At 36.4% G+C, this 19,813-nt stretch overlaps 1 long non-coding RNA gene across 1 annotated transcript in view; it reads left to right on the forward strand.

The window, feature by feature from the left end:
• LOC120858416 overlaps window positions 1-11,521 on the forward strand; it is a 439,990-nt gene extending 428,469 nt beyond the window's left edge. The window contains exon 3 of the long non-coding RNA XR_005719861.1: window positions 11,461-11,521. This is a non-coding gene — a long non-coding RNA (uncharacterized LOC120858416). The remainder of the gene's footprint in view (window positions 1-11,460) is intronic.
• Window positions 11,522-19,813: the final 8,292 nt, after the last annotated feature.

The following is a 19,813-nucleotide window of genomic DNA, read 5'->3' on the forward strand; positions in this document are numbered from 1 at the left end:
GTGAGATGAGTGCAATTGTGCGGTAGTTTGAACATTCTTTGGCATTGCCTTTCTTTGGGATTGGAATGAAAACTGACTTTTTCCAGTCCTGTGGCCACTGCTGAGTTTTCCAAATTTGCTGGCATATTGAGTGCAGCACTTTCACAGCATCATCTTTCAGGATTTGAAATAGCTCCACTGGAATTCCATCACCTCCACTAGCTTTGTTCTTAGTATTGCTTTCTAAGGCCCACTTGACTTCACATTCCAAGATGTCTGGCTCTAGATTAGTGATCACATCATCATGATTATCTGTGTCGTGAAGATCTTTTTTGTACAGTTCTTCCGTGTATTCTTGCCACCTCTTCTTAATATCTTCTGCTTCTGTTAGGTCCATACCATTTCTGTCCTTTATCGAGCCCATCTTTGTATGAAATGTTCCCTTGGTATCTCTAATTTTCTTGAAGAGATCTCTAATCTTTCCCAATCTGTTGTTTTCCTCTATTTCTTTGCATTGATCGCTGAAGAAGGCTTTCTTATCTCTTCTTGCTATTCTTTGGAACTCTGCATTCAGATGCTTATATCATTCCTTTTCTCCTTTGCTTTTCTCTTCTCTTCTTTTCACAGCTATTTGTAAGACCTCCCCAGACAGTCATTTTGCTTTTTTGCATTTCTTTTCCATGGGGATGGCCTTGATCCCTGTCTCCTGTACAATGTCATGAACCTCATTCCATAGTTCATCAGGCACTCTATCTATCAGATCTAGGCCCTTAAATCTGTTTCTCACTTCCACTGTATAATCATAAGGGATTTGATTTAGGTCATACCTGAATGGTCTAGTGGTTTTCCCTACTTTCTTCAATTTAGTATGAATTTGGTAATAAGGAGTTCATGATCTGAGCCACAGTCAGCTCCTGGTCTTGTTTTTGTTGACTGTGTAGAGCTTCTCCATCTATTGGCTGCAAAGAATATAATCAATCTGATTTTGGTGTTGACCACCTGGTGATGTCCATGTGTAGAGTCTTTTCTTGTGTTGTTGGAAGAGGGTGTTTGCTATGACCAGTGCATCTTGTTGGCAAAACACTATTAGTCTTTGCCCTGCCTCAATCCACATTCCAAGGCCATATTTGCCTGTTACTCCAGGTGTTTCTTGACTTCCTACTTTTGCATTCTAGTCCCCTATAATGAAAAGGTCATCTTTTTTGGGTGTTACTTCTAAAAGGTCTTGTAGGTCTTCATAAAACCATTCAACTTCAGGTTCTTCAGCGTTACTGGTTGGGGCATAGACTTGGATAACTGTGATATTGAATGGTTTGCCTTGGAGACGAACAGAGATCATTCTGTCATTTTTGAGATTACATCCAAGTACTGCATTTTGGACTCTTTTGTTGACCATGATGGCTACTCCATTTCTTCTGAGGTATTCCTGCCTGCAGTAGTAGATATAATGGTTGTCTGAGTTAAAATCATCCATTCCGGTCCATTTTAGTTCGCTGATTCCTAGAATGTCGACGTTCACCCTTGCCATCTCTTGTTTGACCACTTCCAATTTGCCTGGACTCATGGACCTGACATTCCAGGTTCCTATGCAATATTGCTCTTTACAGCATCGGATCTTGCTTCTATCACCAGTCACATCCACAGCTGGGTATTGTTTTTGCTTTGGCTCCATCCCTTCATTCCTTCTGGAGTTATTTCTCCACTGATCTCCAGTATAAATGGGGTGGAGTAATGTTGTGTACAAGGGGAAAGGGTCCTGGTTGTAGGAGTTAGTAGTTGGCTTAAGAACAAATTGATAAGAGGCAACAGACCAGATGACCAGATGTTCCATAAAAGTGGAGTGGAGATTTGATTTGGTGAGGCGGGGTGGGGAGGTGGGTGTGTACGTTTGTAACTTTAGGAGAAGGGTGGTAAGGGTTTGGGCCCAATTGGCCTGCAGGGCTAACTTCCAAAGTGGCAAGCATTATCCCTGAAAGCCCGATTGCCTTTGAAGAGATGCCAACATATGGACTTCTCACAGGCATTGTGTGCCGGTCTCCCACCCTAGCAGGTCCACTGAGAGATGCTGTTGTTGCACATGTTGTAGGAAACATGGAAGATGAAGGCCTGAATATCTAGAGGGATTGGATATTATACAGTATTTCCCTCTCAAGGGCCAGCTATTTTCTAGTTGTCCTTCCAGAAGATTGTAGAGGCAACATTGTGGGCCTGGACGGGGCTCAGGAAAAGAGCATGAAACAGGAGGGAAGGGGGCAGGGCACAGCTTTTGAAAGAATGACATAGAACAAGGGCATAACATAAACTGATTAAAATCAATTGGGTGCAAGATGACAAATCAAATTCAACTAAACTTTGATCCCCAATCTGCAAGCTAGATGACACATCCAGGTGGCAGGATAGTTCCAAGGCACTGTCAAAAGACAGAGGAGTGGGTGGTTCCCCAATGGTTGGGATGATTCTCCCACTCATTAGCATATGAATTCACCCAGCTAGCAAAAACTAGCCACACTACATCCCCTGGCCAAACCACTTGCCCCTGCAATGGCCCACACCCTGCTGACTGTGCTTCTCTCTGAATCCAAACAAGTCCACCTCTTTCCTATCCTATCGCTGTGTCTCCAACTGAATATTTGCAATGAGACATCAGAGCCTGAGCTTCACTGGGTCCTGAAGCCAGGCATCATGGGTTTTGGCTGGGCTCAAGTCCCAGGAGAGAGGAGCTGAAGGACAGAAGGAAAAACGTGCCAAGGAATCCCCTTCATAACCTGCCAGAAAATCTGCTAAATACCTGACCTGTGCTCACCGTTTTCATTGGCCTGATCCTTGGCACAAAGACGATTAAGGACAGAAGAACCCCCACTGGCTTGGGTAACAGCTACTAGAGTGCAGAGGATAATGGATTCTTCAGGACAGACTGAGGAGCAGCCTCTCCAGAGTCCCTCAGGTGCACCCACTGCCACTCACGGGGGTTGGGGGGGAGGGCTCGAGGAAATAAGGAAAGAGAGATTGTAAAGGAATTAAGATTGTAAAGGAATTAAGAGATTGTAAAGAAATTAAGGCATATGTCCTTCCAGCCATAGGCATGAGGACCTCCTATCTTAACCAGAGGTCTTATGGAATCTGAGACTGAGCCATATGAGCTTTCTGCTGAGTTTGTTTTTTGCTGTCCCAGTTGGTTTCCAGCACACTGGTCTTCTTATCGCCCACCCTGTGCTGAGTTTTCTTTCTGTTCCACTTCCACTGTGGAAGCTTTTGCTGAGTTGGGTTCCTGCTGTGCTTGGCCTCCTCTTTGCAGGGGCCACGCAGAAGTTGTTTCAGCCAGGTTAAATTGGAGTCATGGCACCATAGATGTCGGGAAAATGTGTAATTTCTTCTGTTCTGTCTCCTCACAACAAAAATTTGAAATGACAGACCAGCATTACAGCCCTTGGATGGACTGTGTCACAGCTCTAGGACAGATCAGTGTTACAGCTCAGTTTTATTTAGAAAATAAAGGAAAATACATCCTCGAGGTGTGAGGGCATGCTGACCCAAAAGATGAGAAGAGAAGAGAGAGAGAAGCCCTTTGGCTCCTCTTTTTATATATATTTTTCTCCTCCCCCTGGGCCTGCCCTATGTAAACTGAGCTAGCCAGGAGTGCTGTTTGTTCTACGTGATATCCTCACTCTGGTCCTTGGACCTTCCTTTGTCCTCTTTTTGTGGATTTTTCCCTTCCTTGTCTTTTAGCCACCGCCATTTTAGACCTCTTTTTTTCTGTTCTAACTGCCTGACAACTGGAAATGGAGATCATAGATATTAATCAGATGTTACACACTTTCCATTAAGCAGCATGAATAAATTCTGGAGATCTAATATACCAAGTGATAACCACAGTTAACAATACTACTTTTGTTACCTAAAATTTCCTAAGAGGGTAGATCTTTAATATTCTCATCACACACATACACAAATAATAACTGTGAATCTGTGGATATGTTAATTAGCTTGATTGAGGTAATCATTTAACAATGCATATGCATATCAAACTATCACATTGTAAATTTAAGTATATACTAATTTTGTCAATTATGTATCTCAGTAAAGCTGGAGTGAGGAGGAAACCTAAGGCCAGTCACAATTTTATGAATGATGCTCTTACATTTTTAAAAAATGAGTGTATTACCTGGAATGTATATGTGGTTATATTAATATGTCTAAAATATTTTGTGTTAAAAGTTTCAAAAGAAAAAAATTAAAGTCTGAGATTATGATGCATAAGTAATGGAATATATTTCATAATTTCATTAGTATTCTTCTTAGGAATTTTTATAGAACTGAAAGAGATTTTTAAGCTAAAAGAGACGTATGCACCTATAAATAGTTATCCCAATAGTCACAAACTAAATAGAAGCAAGCTGTTATTTGATAGCCAAAGATGTCACATAATTAATCCAATGGACAGTAACCTTCTCTTGGGAAATCTTATGTTTGGTCCTTTAGAAGTTATTCCATCACCCTTATACAGACATACTCACTGAGGAAAAAGACAGCTTTATTGCTGACTATTTAACACTTAAAAGAAATGACATTTTCTCAATTAAGCCTTTTGTATTTTAGGTATTTTAAAACACACTTGGTTAGTCTCTATTCAATGTATTTAAGGTACAATCAATTGAAAGCTTTCTGATACTTCTAAAAGACTAACAAGAAATAGTAGAGAAAAAGAATTTAGTTTTGTTTAACTGTCTTAACAATGTTTGGCAAAAACATTTAAAGTGGTATTTTTCAAAGTCAGTTTATTTTGGGGAAGTGGGGACAGGTAAGCTTTTCTTCTTTGGAGTAGCAAAACTGTCAAGGAGTGAAAAAAAAAAAAAGTAAACTTTTAGTTTTTAGGGCCTTACCTAATCAATTTAAAACAAATTCTTTTTTGAGAATAAAAATAAGTTTAACATAAAACACTAAAATGGATTTAAAAGTAAGAGTGCAAATATAGTTTCTTTTCAAATTATATTCACTTTTTCTTTGAACAGACAAATCAAATTTAGTGAGAGAACCCATATCCTTCTTAAAAGTTTATTTCCTTGATTTTTTTTTTCTACCCTATCTGTTCAATTTTCTTGAAGAGATTGTCTTTAAAATTCAGGCTATGTTTGGGGAAAAGAGAGTAGAGGGGTAAATTGGAGAATCTACAATTCTCATTTTATTCTGGAAGACAATTCTTTTTCAGTGTGGAACAGGTATCAGGAAACTTTAGCAAAGAAACAGAATGAAGAAATGGTACAGTTGCCAAACTTCTCCCAATACAGGTCATCACTGCTTGGATTCATTGTTTGGTTTAAAAAGAATAGTGAAAACAGCAAGCATTCAATTCAAATGTAAGAACACATACACCTAAAGAACTGATTTACAAGACAAAGAATGAATGCATCCCTTCAGCTAGGTTTAGCTTCAGTTCCTGCTTTCTCAGTCCGGTCTGTCTCTGTGCAACCCCAAGAACTGTAGCCCCCCAGATTCCTCTGTCCTTAGAATGATCCAGGGAAGAATACTAGAGTGGTTGCCATTTCCTGCTCCATTGGATCTTCCTGACCAGGGATTGAACCTGTGCCTGTTGCATCTCCTGCATTGGCAGGCAGATTCTTTACCACCTGGGAAGCCCCTTAGCATCAGTAGCTTTACACTAAGAATGACTGAATGAAGTTTCATTAGAGTTGAAAAGAAGGTGGTCAGGGACTGGTGATAGGTAAGACGAAGATTCATCAAGTGCTGATGAGGAAGTATTTGAAAGCAGACAGATTATAAAAGTGAATCTTTCGTCTTCATATGTGTATCTAGAAGATACTTTAGGTTTATCTTTGTACTTGCTATTATAAATTCACAGTTCTTGATATTTCAAACCATGAGTTCAATTTAAGTCCTGAGATTCCCTTGTTTATTGATGGTGCAGTAAATTTAAAGGAAATTATGTAATAAAAATTATTTTGCCAAGACTTCATTTCAGTAAAAACAAGACAGTTGTATGACATAATTAAAAATGGATACTTTTCATAAGAGGAAAGAAAAACTGTATTTTTTCCACTTACCTTACTAATGGATCATTTCATTGTTTAAGGTGGCAATATAATCATCTAAATATAGTTATTCAGTTTCAGCTCTGAAGATGTTTCACATAAGATATAAGTTGAAGTTATAAGTCAGTTTCTAGTATAGCTCTTTTTAACAGTCCTTCTAAAGCTAGTGGATATGTCATTTTTGCATCCTTCCCTTCTTATTTTCTGCTTCCTGAGACCTGAAAATGCTGGGATTGAAGTAACAATATTCCAAACAACTTAAAGGTGGAAATCATTTGCTTTGCATGCATAATCAGAAGCATTCCTGGTTCTTTGATGACCACAAAGCTGCCAAGCAGCCCAGAACTTCTTATCTCAGTCTCACCTGAACTATCTCTGTATCTATCCATCTAGCTGTCTGTCTATATTTGTGGTTATTATTATCTGTGTTGTTTGCATTTGGACCTCATCTAACTTCTGAAAACAGTCATGATGATGAGGATAGCACTGAACACAGTACACTCTGTTTGCAACAACCTTTCTTAAAATTTGATAATTTCAATAGACAGTTTTCATTTGCTGATTCCTATGAATGAGTTGTTCCAAACACATGGTTCCTGCCAATTCCACATCATTTATTCATCAGATATTTATTGAGTCTGGCATTGCTTTAGGTGCTGGAGATAGTAGCAGGAGAATAAAACTTTTCCTCTACCCTATAAGGTTTAACACTGGGACTCTCAAATTAAATTGACAAAAAAAAAAAAAGTTCAACAGATTTATTTTATTTTTATGTGTTTGAAGCCTCCATAGAAAAAAAGTGGGTTCCCAAGCAATGGTTAGACTTGGAAGCTTATATTTTTAACAAAAGGGAATACACTGTGGCCTAGACAAAGAAAGGGAAATTTGGGTTTCTGGGAGGGTAAATATAAGGGGAAATTAATGGAAAGTAAAGGCTATTTTAGTAAGCTTTTTGTTTGTTTTGTGGGTTTTCATTTTTGATTTTGCTTTATTTTTGGTGATGACTCATCTTAATGTTGATTCTCCATCTTCTTCATGGCTATAAAAATCTCTCAGAGAAAGGATTTCGGGCAGTCCTCATTTCTCTGAAGTTTCTGTCTTTAGTCACAGAAGGGAAGTTCTAAGAAGGCTTCTTTCTGGGTCTGTTGATTCTCAATTACCTTCAGCTCAGAATAATCCATATTCAAAAGTGGCATATGACAAGGTGGTGTATTCTGAGTTCCTACAGGATAAATTATAATATAAAAACAAACAGGGCCTCTGCCACTTGAGGGACCTAAACTGGTAATAATTTTTGTCAATAATGTTAGAAGCACATATAGAATAGAATCTGTGGCACTTGCTAGAAAAGAGAGAAACTCATCAGCATCAGATAGTGTTAAAGGAGGTAGGGAGGGTAGCAGGGTTAGGAATGAAACAGCAGGTACAATTCTCTCAACAACAAAAAGGTCTTTAGCAAAGAATAATTATCAACCCTAAAAAAGACACTGCACATTTCTTAAAGGATATTCTAAAATGAGATAGAAAGTGGACAAAGAAACATGTAAGAAAGATCTGATAGTGTAAGATTTGTTACTAGCAAAGAAATAGTGGAAGCCTTGTGTGTTTAAGGGAAACAAAAACTATGATGCCTGGCTTATCTTGGACATAGCATGTACTGTGTATGTGAGTGTGTGTGTGTGTGTGTGTGTGTGTGTGTGCATACACAACAGGAAAGTATAATCAGAGAGGCCATAAGAAGGAGTGTGAATTTTAGATTTTTATTTAGGTATAATAGAAATCCATCAGAGTGTTGCTGATTGTAGATTTATCTGAGATAGATAAACATCTTTATATATGTTTTGCAAATACTAATACAAATGAATTTAGGAAATGGAATAATCATATCTAGTTGGGAAGACAAAGAAAAATAAGTATTACAGATTTTTCTTTAAAATAGACTTCGTTTGATTTTCAAGGAGACAGATGTCCAATTCATTCTTTAAAGTCTACCTGAAATACGTCTTTCTATTTTTTTAAGTTACTCTGATTTTATCTGCTTTGTGCTTTCTACCTTGCTAAAATAGTTTTCTCCTATTGCTCCAAAGTTCTTTGATCTATAATAACCTCTTAGATTATAGTAGAGATTTATTATATCTCTCTAAGCTCCAGGTACTCTAAAAACTACTCTATTACAGCACTATTCACACAGGGCTTAAGGATAAAAGTTCTGGATCTAGACTATCTGGTTTGAATCTGTGCTCTCCATATGCTATGTGGATTGGGCAAATTACTGAACTTCTATTTGCTCTAATTTTTTCATGTGTGAGAGAAGAATAACAATATTATCTATAAATGAATTAATACATGTAAGTAGTAAAAAGCAGTGTCTGATAAATAAATATGCTAACATATATATTAACTCTTTCTCTTATGATTACTATTGCATTTTAGATATACTGGAGATGACATATGATTTGTGTGACCAAACAAACTCCCCTTATAAAACATACCAGATGACAATCACAAAGACATCTACTACATAGTTCATCCCAACAGAGATTACAGCATTCACTTTTCAACTTTAGAAACATGCTTCTAACTAATCAGAATGCTATTTCAAAATGTAAACTTGATCATAGTTCTCTATTTTTAAAATGCTTCAGTTTCTCTTTTCTTTAGAAAATTCTCTGTGACTTGAACAGCCCTCATCACTGATATCATCATAGATGACTATCATTGTCTTTTTCATCATCATCACCATTGATCATTTTCATGTCCTGAAGCTTGTGCTGGGTTTCCCTGGTGGCTCAACTGGTAAAGAAGCTGCCTGCAATGTGGGAGACCTGGGTTTGATACATGGGTTGGGAAGATCCCTTGGAGAAGGGAAAGGCTACCCACTCCAGTATTCTGGCCTGGAGAATTCCATGGACTCTATATCCATGAGGTCACAAAGAGTCAGACATGACTGAGCAACTTTCACTTTCAAGGCTTGTACTGAATATTTTATCTACATTTTTTTCTTTTAATCCTCACAAAATCTCATGAAATGAATATTTTTAATCTATTCATTTATGAAATGGGGAAACTGAGGGTAAGAGAATTTAGACTACTTGCATAAATCATATAATTTACAAGAGATAGAGCCAGATTTCAAAGCCTGAGAGTCTGATACCAGAGCCCTTGGCTTTGAACTTAAGTTGTATTACCTCTCCATAAACATGTTGATTAGAAGAAAAATGAACTATACGATTAAATGCCTTTTCTTATTATTTTTGCTACATCTCAGCCTCATTTCCTGCCACCTCCCACATCACTATGTACAATGCAGACCTTCTGATATTATTTTCTTTGCACTGAAATGTTTATTTTGTCTCTCAACTTTCATACATGCTGAACCCTCTTCCTGGGGCATTTTCCCTTGTGTAATTTCCCTGAATGATACCTCATCTTCTATGAAGTAATAACTTCAATGGCATTTATTCTGTTACACTTTTTATTATCTACTCCACATGGCTCAGACAGTAAAGTGTCTGCCTGCAATGCAGGTGACCTGTGTTCCATCCCTGAGTCAGGAAGTCCTGGAAAAGGAAATGACAACCCATTCCAGTACTCTTGCCTAGAAAATCCCTTGGACAGAGGAGCCTGTTAGGCTACAGTCCATGGGATTGCAGAGTTGGACATGACTGAGCAACTTCACTTTCTTACCACTTTTATTTGTTGCCCCATTCTGTTCACACAGTTATAGTGTTGATCACATTCTAAGAATCAGTTTACATATCTGAGTCTCCAAACTAGACTGTAGGTTCTATTAAGGCAAATAAATGTCCACCTTCTATACTGCTGAATTACTACTGTATTGGCACATAATAAATGCTTGAGGATATAAAGGAAAACTTGCAACAGATAGAGTTAGACAAGGAAGACTTTATTCAAACTATTGTAAAAGGGGGAGATATTGAACCTAACTGCTGAAATACAGGGCAAGGACTTTTTAAAGGTTGGGATGAGCTGGTGAAAAACTACTAGAAGATATTGAGGAGAGGTTAGTCAATGTGATGAGGTCATTTGTGCTTGTCACTAGTGCTTATTATTAGGCTCAGATCCACATGTAAAAACTGGGACATGAGGTGCTATCTTTCTTGATGATTACATCTCAAAAGAATGGCTCCTAAGTCTTTGAGAAAAACATTCCTGGGTTGTTAAATCTGGTGAGACATTGGGAAAAGATCTCAAAGGGCCAGAGCAATAATTCACAATTGCAAGCTTAAAGTAAATGCTCTGAGAAAAGGGAGGTCAGGAAGAAACTTGTGTAAAGTTTAGTGAAGACAAAGGGAATTGTAAGGCCAGCTTAGTCAAGATCTATTTGTTAGATAAATGGATAATAAATCAGAAAATTTGACTACTCCATACTACAGTTTAAAAAAAAAGTGTGACATGCACTGATTGAGAACTTTTGCATGACTTTGTACTTATAGTTTAGATACACACATGACATTTGCTTTTAAAATATTCAATCTGATTGTTCTGATTACCTTTGCATATTTTTCTAAATCATAAAAATAAACTAACATTATTATAATATAGTACTTCACAAGTAGATTAATGTTTCGGTTGAATATTTTAGTTCTCAAATACTGCAGTTTCTAAGAAATTACTGATGATGTTAGAGTGCATTGTAAATAAATAAATCAATATAAACATAGTCCTTGGTTAGAGCACAAATAATTTTAAATGGTGTTTAATATTGCTTAAATTATTGTGGCTGTAAAGAACATAAATCTAATCTAATTAAACCTGTGTAATTTCAAAGAAGGTAAACTTAACAGCTACATTAATATTCCCCAAAGTGTCACTGAATATGGTATTGGTTATGTTTTCAAAGTCATTTTGCTTTCATTTTTGGGCATTAAGAATTTTATGAATCATTTGAAGTATAGGATAGCAGTTAGTTTAGCTATATATATATATCATATTGTTCAGTTTAGTTCAGTAGCTCAGTCATGGCCAACTCTTTGGGACCCCATGAACTGCAGCATGCCCGACTTCCCTGTCCATCACCAACTCCCAGAACCTGCTCAAGCTCATACTGTACATTCTTTAAATTATATATATATATATTTTTTTTTTTTCCTTTCCAGCATCACTCTTTCTCTCCCAATTTCAGAAGCCCAACCATATGCATGTTTATAGAGGTTAATCTCAGGCCTGAATTTCATTAACTGACCATAGCCATAGTTGAGTTTCTACAGTAATGAGTTCATTGGGCAGAAATTTTACAAAGATATGGGGGGAAGGGAGGGGTAAACATTATCTACATTTGAAAGGACCAAATTTACAAATCAGTAGCTTTAATGAAATTTTTTTCTCCTTGATTAACTGGGGGTTTATTTGCATGCATTCTAAGTGGCAGTGCATGGGAAACTAAGATTTTCGTTATTTTGGTTTAACACAGACTCACCCAGAAAGCACAACCTTGATTTTGCATGAGAAGGACCATCGACAGAACCTAAAACGTGAGTCCTGTTGATTTATACTATTGAATTCTATACAATATTACTGCTCTTGTAATAAGATATGGTATTAATGAAGATATATAATGAGTCTTGATTTATGTGTTAAGTCTAGACTATAAGAGGTATAGAAAGTAAGAACTGATATGTCTTCATATCAACTTAAGGAATTCTAGTAATCATAGACACTTAACTTTGAAGAAGATAATATATGTGTGCTTTCATTGATACTTAATTTAAAGCATATAGCTTTATATAGTTTTAATAGTCCAATTTATTTATGGCTGATAAAATATATAAATATATTCCATTACAAATAAACAGTACCCATGCTATTTTATGCATTTTTTTAATCTTTTCTATAATTAATATCCCTAAGTACATAGAGTATGTATTTAGTGTCTCAGTTTTTCCCTGAGCTTTTTCAAAAGGAATAAGGAGTTGTTTCAAGATAAAAAAGATCGGTGCATCTTTCTTCCTTGTTCGGCCACAGATCTTTCAGTTACTGACTAATTGTTGGCATCTCTTCTCCTGCTGGCTTCTGATAAGTCGTCTCTGATAACCTGCTGTTTTTTTCTTGCACTTTGCCATGGCTACAACTCTAGGGTATCAGAACTGTCAAAAATAAAAGTAAAGAGTAGAGGCACAGAGCTTATGAAAGTTAGAGAAGACCTAAGGCCTGGTATCAGCTGATGAATTTCTCTGCTGGCAGGTAGTTTTCACTTTACCCCATTTGCTGTCACAGTGTACAGTACCTGAAATAATAAGGGAATTTTCCGCCAATAATGGACGATGGGGGCTGTTTGCTTTGTGAGAATCTGCCAAGGCAACATGCCATGTGGCTTTATCTTTGAAAGTGAGCGTGAAACAAGCTTGCCTGGCTGCAGATAAGCGACTTAGAAGGAATCCTATTCAGATGTACCTGTCACTAATTTATCTGGAGGTTGTGTGATTCATACATACTGCTCTGTGTGCGATGAAGCATTAAATTGGTTTCCTCCGGGAGCAGGTCACATTCAGGGGTCGTCAGGCCTGTGCTATGGGATGGTGCATGCTTGATTCATATAACCTCTCACTACTGAATTTTTATCTGTTAGAAGGCTGGTAGTGTGAACATATGTTAGATGATCTCTTGCAAAGTTTCAACATCAAAGAGATTGACAAAAATTTATCTATTAATATGCAAGTGTTTGTAATAAAAAATTAATCAACCTTTCTGCTGCTAGCACAGTCATTTATTCTGATAATTGACTACAGATATGTTTCCCTATAATGGCCTTACTCTTGATGAGTGTATTTCTGTGGCTCCTTTATTTATTGAAACACAGAGATGAGTACTTAACTGCATTAATGTATAGTTTTAAAAAAATGCACAGTTTATTTGAAACAGGTCTCATGAAAGAAAAACGTTAGGAAAGAAAGAGTTTTCCCATTTAAAATATAGTTTTCTACTGTGGCAATTCTACCTTATTACTCTATATATTTTGAAAGAAAATGGCACACCTTGGAAAATGAGACAGATAGTGTTTCAAATTTGAAAGGAATATAAAATAAAGATATTTAACAAATGCAAGAACAAAACCAAAAAAACCCCATTCTTAATTTTATTATTTCCATGATGGGGTACATAAAACTAAAATCTAATATCTTCCCTTGGGTTTTTAACTGTGCTCCATTTTGTGTAAAATTAAGTCAATAAATGAAAAAGAAGTAGTTAAATGAAAGCAAACTGTTAAATATTTCTAATTTTAGAAGTGTTTTTAGCATGCATGACAACAGTATTAACAGTGGGTAAATTGACAATATAAACTGATAGGTTTATTTTTTTAATTTAAAATTGTTTCTTCTGTATCACAATTCAAAAAAAAAAAAAAAAAGAAGAACAAAATACTTGATCATTTCATGAAGTACCAAAATGAAAGCTCTTACAACTGGATGAACATGATGACTTTATGCTGCATTTATATGGTATAAGTCTTTTGATTTTGTCCTAGTTGTAAACATGTGGAACATTTAATATAAAACTGGAATTTTCTTTATTAATGAGTTAAAGCATAATTAGGCTATTACTGTAGGAACCAATAGGTCAATTATACATAATTCATAATATTCAAATAAAACATTCTTCAAACTTCACAATCCATAATTCAGCTGTGATCTTAAAATCTTGTAAGGCCTCATAATAAACAGGAGTCTGAAATAAATATATTTAAGAATATTATTTTAATATTTCAAAACAGTCTACTAAGCATTTTGGGAGGGGGTGGGAAAAAGAAAAGTAGTTCATGAAACTAAGGGAAAAAATGCTATTATACTATAAACAAAGTACACATGATTATGCATATTTCTGCTCCCTTCTCCCCACTCTATTTTTTTGTGTATAGACAATAAAACAATGTGTAAACTTTTAATTTCCCATATGTTTATTAAAATCTACTATATGCCTCTCTATGAGATATTTTCTTAATTTCTTTTAAGAAAAATCTTTTAAAATACAAACTAAATTCACATTATTTTGAGAGTAATTAAAATGAATCATTTTGTTAGAGACATTTAATGGATCTAACAAGCATTTTGCTGCTTAGATTATAATGGTACTTTTAGACATTTTTCTGTATCTACCATCAGTTTTTCCTCTGTCCTGTTTTTGTAATTAAATTTTTAATGATATATATTAGGTGTACAGCATTATAATTTAACATCTCTATACACTACAGAGAAATCACCACCAGAAGTCTAATTACAATCCAGCTCCACTCAGTTGAGCCTGGTTTGCTTATTTTGCCTACTCTCAAATTCCTTGCCCTTAAATAATTACTAATCTTATCTGTATCTATATGTTTATTTTTTTCAGATTTGACTTATAAGTGAAATCACAGGATATTTGTATTTTTTTGCCTGACTTATTTCACTTAGCATTATTCCTTTAAGGTTCATCCATGTTGTGGCAAGTGGCAGGATTTCATTCTTTTTATGGCTGAGTAGTAAATGGCACCCCCCTCCAGTACTCTTGCCTGGAAAATCCCATGGACGGAGAAGCCTGGTGGGCTGCAGTCAGTCCATGGAGTCGCAAAGAGTCGGACAGGACTGAGCAACTTCACTTTCACTGTTCACTTTCACGCATTAGAGAAGGAAATGGCAACCCACTCCAGTGTTCTTGCCTGGAGAATCCCAGGGACGGGGGAGCCTGGTGGGCTGCTGTCTATGGGGTCACACAGAGTCGGACATCACTGAAGTGACTTAGCAGCAGCAGTAGCAGTATTCTATTGCATAAATATACCACAGTTTCTTTATCCATTCTTTTATTTATGGACACGTATGCTGTTTCCACATCTTGACTATTTTAAATAATGGTGCCGTGAGCATAGGGGTATATATATCTTTTTGAATTAGTATTTCCTTATTACCCGAAGTGGAATAGCTGCATCATATTATAGTTCTATTCTTAATTTTTTGAGGAATTTCCATAACTATTTTCCATGACTTCACTATTTTACAGTCCCATCTACAGTGTATGAAGATTCCTGTTTTCTACATACTCTCCAACATTTGTTATTTCTTATCTTCTCAATAATAGCCATACTTTTTGTCTGTGCTTTATGTGGTGAGTGAAGTGAAGTTGCTCAGTCGTGTCTGACTTTTGCGACCCCGTGGACTGTAGCCTATCAGGCTCCTCTGTCCATGGGATTTTCCAAGCAAGAATACTGGAGTGGGTTGCCACTTCCTTCTCCAGGGATCTTCCCCACCCAGGGATGAATACGGGTCTCCTGCACTGTAGGCAGACGCTTTTACCGTCTGAGTCTGCTTCAGTTCATTTCAGTCGCTCAGTTGCGTCCGACTCTTTGCGACCCCATGAATCGCAGCAAGCCAGGCCTCCCTGTCCATCACCAACTCCCGGAGTTCACTCAGATTCATGTCCATCGAGTCAGTGATGCCATCTAGCCATCTCATCCTCTGTTGTCCCCTTCTCCTCCTGCCCCAAATCCCTACCACCATCAGAGTCTTTTCCAGTGAGTCAACTTTTCACATGAGGTGGCCAAAGTACTGGAGTTTCACCTTTAGCATCATTCCTTCTGAAGAAATCCCAGGGCTGATCTTCAGAATGGACTGGTTGGATCTCCTTGCAGTCCAAGGGACTCTCAAGAGTCTTCTCCAACACCACAGTTCAAAAGCATCAATTCTTCAGTGCTCAGCCTGCTTCACAGTCCAACTCTCACATCCATACATGACCACTGGAAAAACCATAGCCTTGACTAGAGGGAACTTAGTCGGCAAAGAATGTCTCTGCTTTTGAATATACTGTCTAGGTTGGTCATAACTTTTCTTCCAAGGAGTAAGTGTCTTTTAATTTCATGGCTGCAGTCACCATCTGCAGTGATTTTGGAGCCCCCCAAAATAAAGTCTGACACTGTTTCCACTGTTTCCCCATCTATTTCCCATGAAGTGATGAGTCTGCTTACACAACTTTAATGCATCTCTTCAAAAAAGTATTTTCTAATAGTCTAATGTAGCAATCTCTTATAGACTTCTTTGATCTCATAACACTTGCCATAATATTTAATTATTTCCCCTATATTTTATAAATATGAATGATATAGATAATATGCTATATATATTGAGAGCAAGAGAGTATTATATACTTGTTTGTATCTCTTCTACAAAGCTAAGTATAATTTCAAGTATCTAGGATAGTGCCTTGAATATAATAGTAAATAAAATTTGAGTGAATAAAATCATATCATAAAAACAAATAATTCCATAAATAAAAATATAAGGAATATAATGTATATATTATATACATAGTAAAAAAAGTTATAATTACTGGTTTATTTAACAAAATAATTGCAAATGTATGCAGGTCAGGAAGCAACAGTTAGAACTGGACATGGAACAACAGACTGGTTCCAAATAGGAAAAGAAGTACGTCAAGGCTGTATGTTGTCACCCTGCTTATTTAACTTATATGCAGAGTACATCATGAGAAATGCTGGACTGGAAGAAACACAAGCTGGAATCAAGATTGCCGGGAGAAATATCAATAATCTGATATGCAGATAACACCACCCTTATGGCAGAAAGTGAAGAGGAACTAAAAACCCTCTTGATGAAAGTGAAAGAGTGTGAAAAAGCTGGCTTAAAGCTCAACATTCAGAAACTGAAGATCATGGCATCTGGTCCCATCACTTCATGTGAAATAGATGGGGAAACAGTGGAAACAGTGTCAGACTTTATTTTGGGGGGCTCCAAAATCACTGCAGATGGTGAATGCAGCCATGAAATTAAAAGACGCTTACTCCTTGGAAGAAAAGTTATGACCAACCTAGATAGCATATTCAAAACCAGAGGCATTACTTTGCCGACTAAGTTCCCTCTAGTCAAGGCTATGTTTTATCCTGTGGTCATGTATGGATGTGAGAGTTGGACTGTGAAGAAGGCTGAGCGCCGAAGAATTGATGCTTTTGAACTGTGGTGTTGGAGAAGACTCTTGAAAGTCCCTTGGACTGCAAGGAGATCCAACCAGTCCATTCTGAAGGAGATCAACCCTGGGATTTCTTCAGAAGGAATGATGCTAAAGGTGAAACTCCAGTACTCTGGCCACCACATGTGAAGTGTTGACTCATTGGAAAAGACTCTGATGCTGGAAGGGATTTGGGGCAGGAGGAGAAGGGGACGACAGAGGATGAGATGGCTGGATGGCATCACTGACTCGATGGATGTGAGTCTGGCTGAACTCTGGGAGTTGGTGATGAACAAGGAGGCCTGAAGTGCTGCGATTCATGGGTTCGCAAAGTGTCAGACACGACTGAGCGACTGAACTGAACTGAACTGATCCTATACAAATAGAGAAGTTGGCAAGCTTGACATAGTACCTTCTGCACAACACAACTGAAGCCTACTAAAACCTATTGGATATTAAGTGCCATGGAATCCATAACTAGTATTGTCTTAGAATAATTACAAATTTTTCTGTGGCTATTTTTAAAATAGTTTAAAAAGAAGCAAAAATATCTATGATTTTTAGAAACATCCATTTATTTTACAAGCACTTATTGAGAATTGTCTATGTGTGAAAGTGTGCAGAGGTCTAGGAGATTTATTATTGTAAATGGTTAACTCTCACCTCATGAAATCAATATTTATAGTCAGAAAATTCCATTTATACTTTTAAAAATATAGTAGAACAGAAGTTGAAAATTTTAATAGCATTCAGCAGAATTAGAGTTCATTTTCAGCTGAGGGAAATAACAGCAGCATATTGCAGAGGTTAATTTGACACTAATCTTTGAAAAAAGCTGAAGGAGTTCTTGGCACAGGGAATAGCATAAGTAGAGGCATGAAGAAGGTGTTTTGTAAGAATTAGTTGCTCATTTCACCAGGTATATCAACTAAATGTAAGAGGAAATATTACGTTGTTTGGTAAATGTTATGGATGGAAGTGATATCTGAAAATAGATTAGGACAAGATGTGGAAGATTAAACATTAGTTTAAGAGATTAGGATTTTGTTGGCATATCGTTATGTCCTTGGATCATGTTCAATCTCTTATTATCTTAGAAGCATATAAAAAATAAGAATGTGATTATTTTGAATGATAATTTACACAGACAAATTTGGCATTGGTAATAAAAGATCTCTCTTTCGTTTGTGCTATACATTTGTATACATGCATATATTTACATGTGTGCCCTAAGACACACAGGAGTGTTTGTCTGTCTGCATGTGTGCATAGATAGATGTGCACCACTTAATCTGGCTTTATTTGACAAAATACCTTAGAGGAGAAGTCAGTGCCATGTATGGAAATTACTAATGACTTGAACAAATACTCAATAGACTCATAAAGCAAGGAAACATGAACTAAAACAGCAGTAATGAAAGGCTTCCCTGGTGGCTCAGCAGTAAGGAATCTGCCTGCAATGCCAGAGATGCAGGTTCAGTCCTTGAGTCAGGAAGATCCCTTGGAGAAGGAAATGGCAACCTACTCCAGTATTGGCTGGGAAATCCCGTGGACAGAGAAGTTGGCGGGCTGTGGCCCATGAAGCCACAGAAGAGTCGAAGAAAACTTAATGACTAAACAACAAACAAATGAAGGGAATATCTTTCAGAGAAACACTTGGGGGAAAACTCATAAGAATAATAACTTGTAGAATATTAATAAGAAAAGAGAAATCAAATGTCTTTTTACACTCTAACTGATGTTTATTTTATTTTTTATTGGGGTATAGTTGATTTACAATGTTGTATTAGTTTCAGGCATACAGCAAGTGAATCAATTATACATATATATTGAACCATTCTTTTTTAAGATTCTTTTCCCATGTGGGCCATTACAGAGTATTAAGTAGAGTTCCCTGTGCTCTACAATAGGTCCTTATTAGTTATCAGTTTTATATATAGTAGTGTATATATGTCAGTCAATCCCAATCTCCCAATTTATCCCTCTCACCCTTATGCCTTAGTAACCATCAGTATATTTTCTACATCTGTGACTCTACTTTCTGTTTTATAAATATATTCATTTGTGCAAAAGTCAAAGTGTTAAATTAAACCTTGATGATTAAAAAACCAAGATACCTGTAACTGATTACTTCCCTAAATGTATTCTTTATAGCACACACAATGCAAGATATACATAGGAATTTTGTGATTATTTTCTTTTTTGTGATTGATAATTTCAAATAAATTTGGCAAATTTTATATCAAGTACCTGTTTTAGAAATGGAAAAATCACAATGGCCTATTAAAACTATGACAAATTCTTACACTAATAAATTTGTTGGTGTTTAACTCAGTATTTACCAAATTAGTTCAACTAGGTAATCCTTATTTCAAGGCCATGGTCTTTCCATGGTTCTATGTTGCCTCAATACAAATTTACAGTATTATTTTCTGAAAGCATTTACAGTAGGAAAGTAAATGCAACCTTTATTTTTGTTATTTTTGAACTATTTAAGAATCTTGGCATATTTCAAGATCACAAAGTTATTCTCCTTATTTCCTTCTAAAATTTTTTTTACTGCTAGCTTTATGTTTAGTCCTACAAACCAGCTAAATAACTTTTGTGTTGAAAAAGTAGAGATCAATAATATTTTTTAAATACAAATATCCAGTTTATTCCAGCATCATTTCATAAGCATTTTTCTTTCCCATTGAGTTGGCTCAGGACTTTTTCCAAAATTAGTTGAAAATAACTGAGATTTTTATTGTCCTATTGATCTTTTTGTGTATTATTAAATTCTTAAAATATGCTATGGACATTTCTATTACTGCAGATTAAGAGCAAGTTTTGAAATG

The sequence above is a fragment of the Oryx dammah genome, unplaced genomic scaffold (assembly GCF_014754425.2).
Source record: "Oryx dammah isolate SB20612 unplaced genomic scaffold, SCBI_Odam_1.1 HiC_scaffold_29, whole genome shotgun sequence".
Classification (NCBI taxonomy): domain Eukaryota; kingdom Metazoa; phylum Chordata; class Mammalia; order Artiodactyla; family Bovidae; genus Oryx; species Oryx dammah.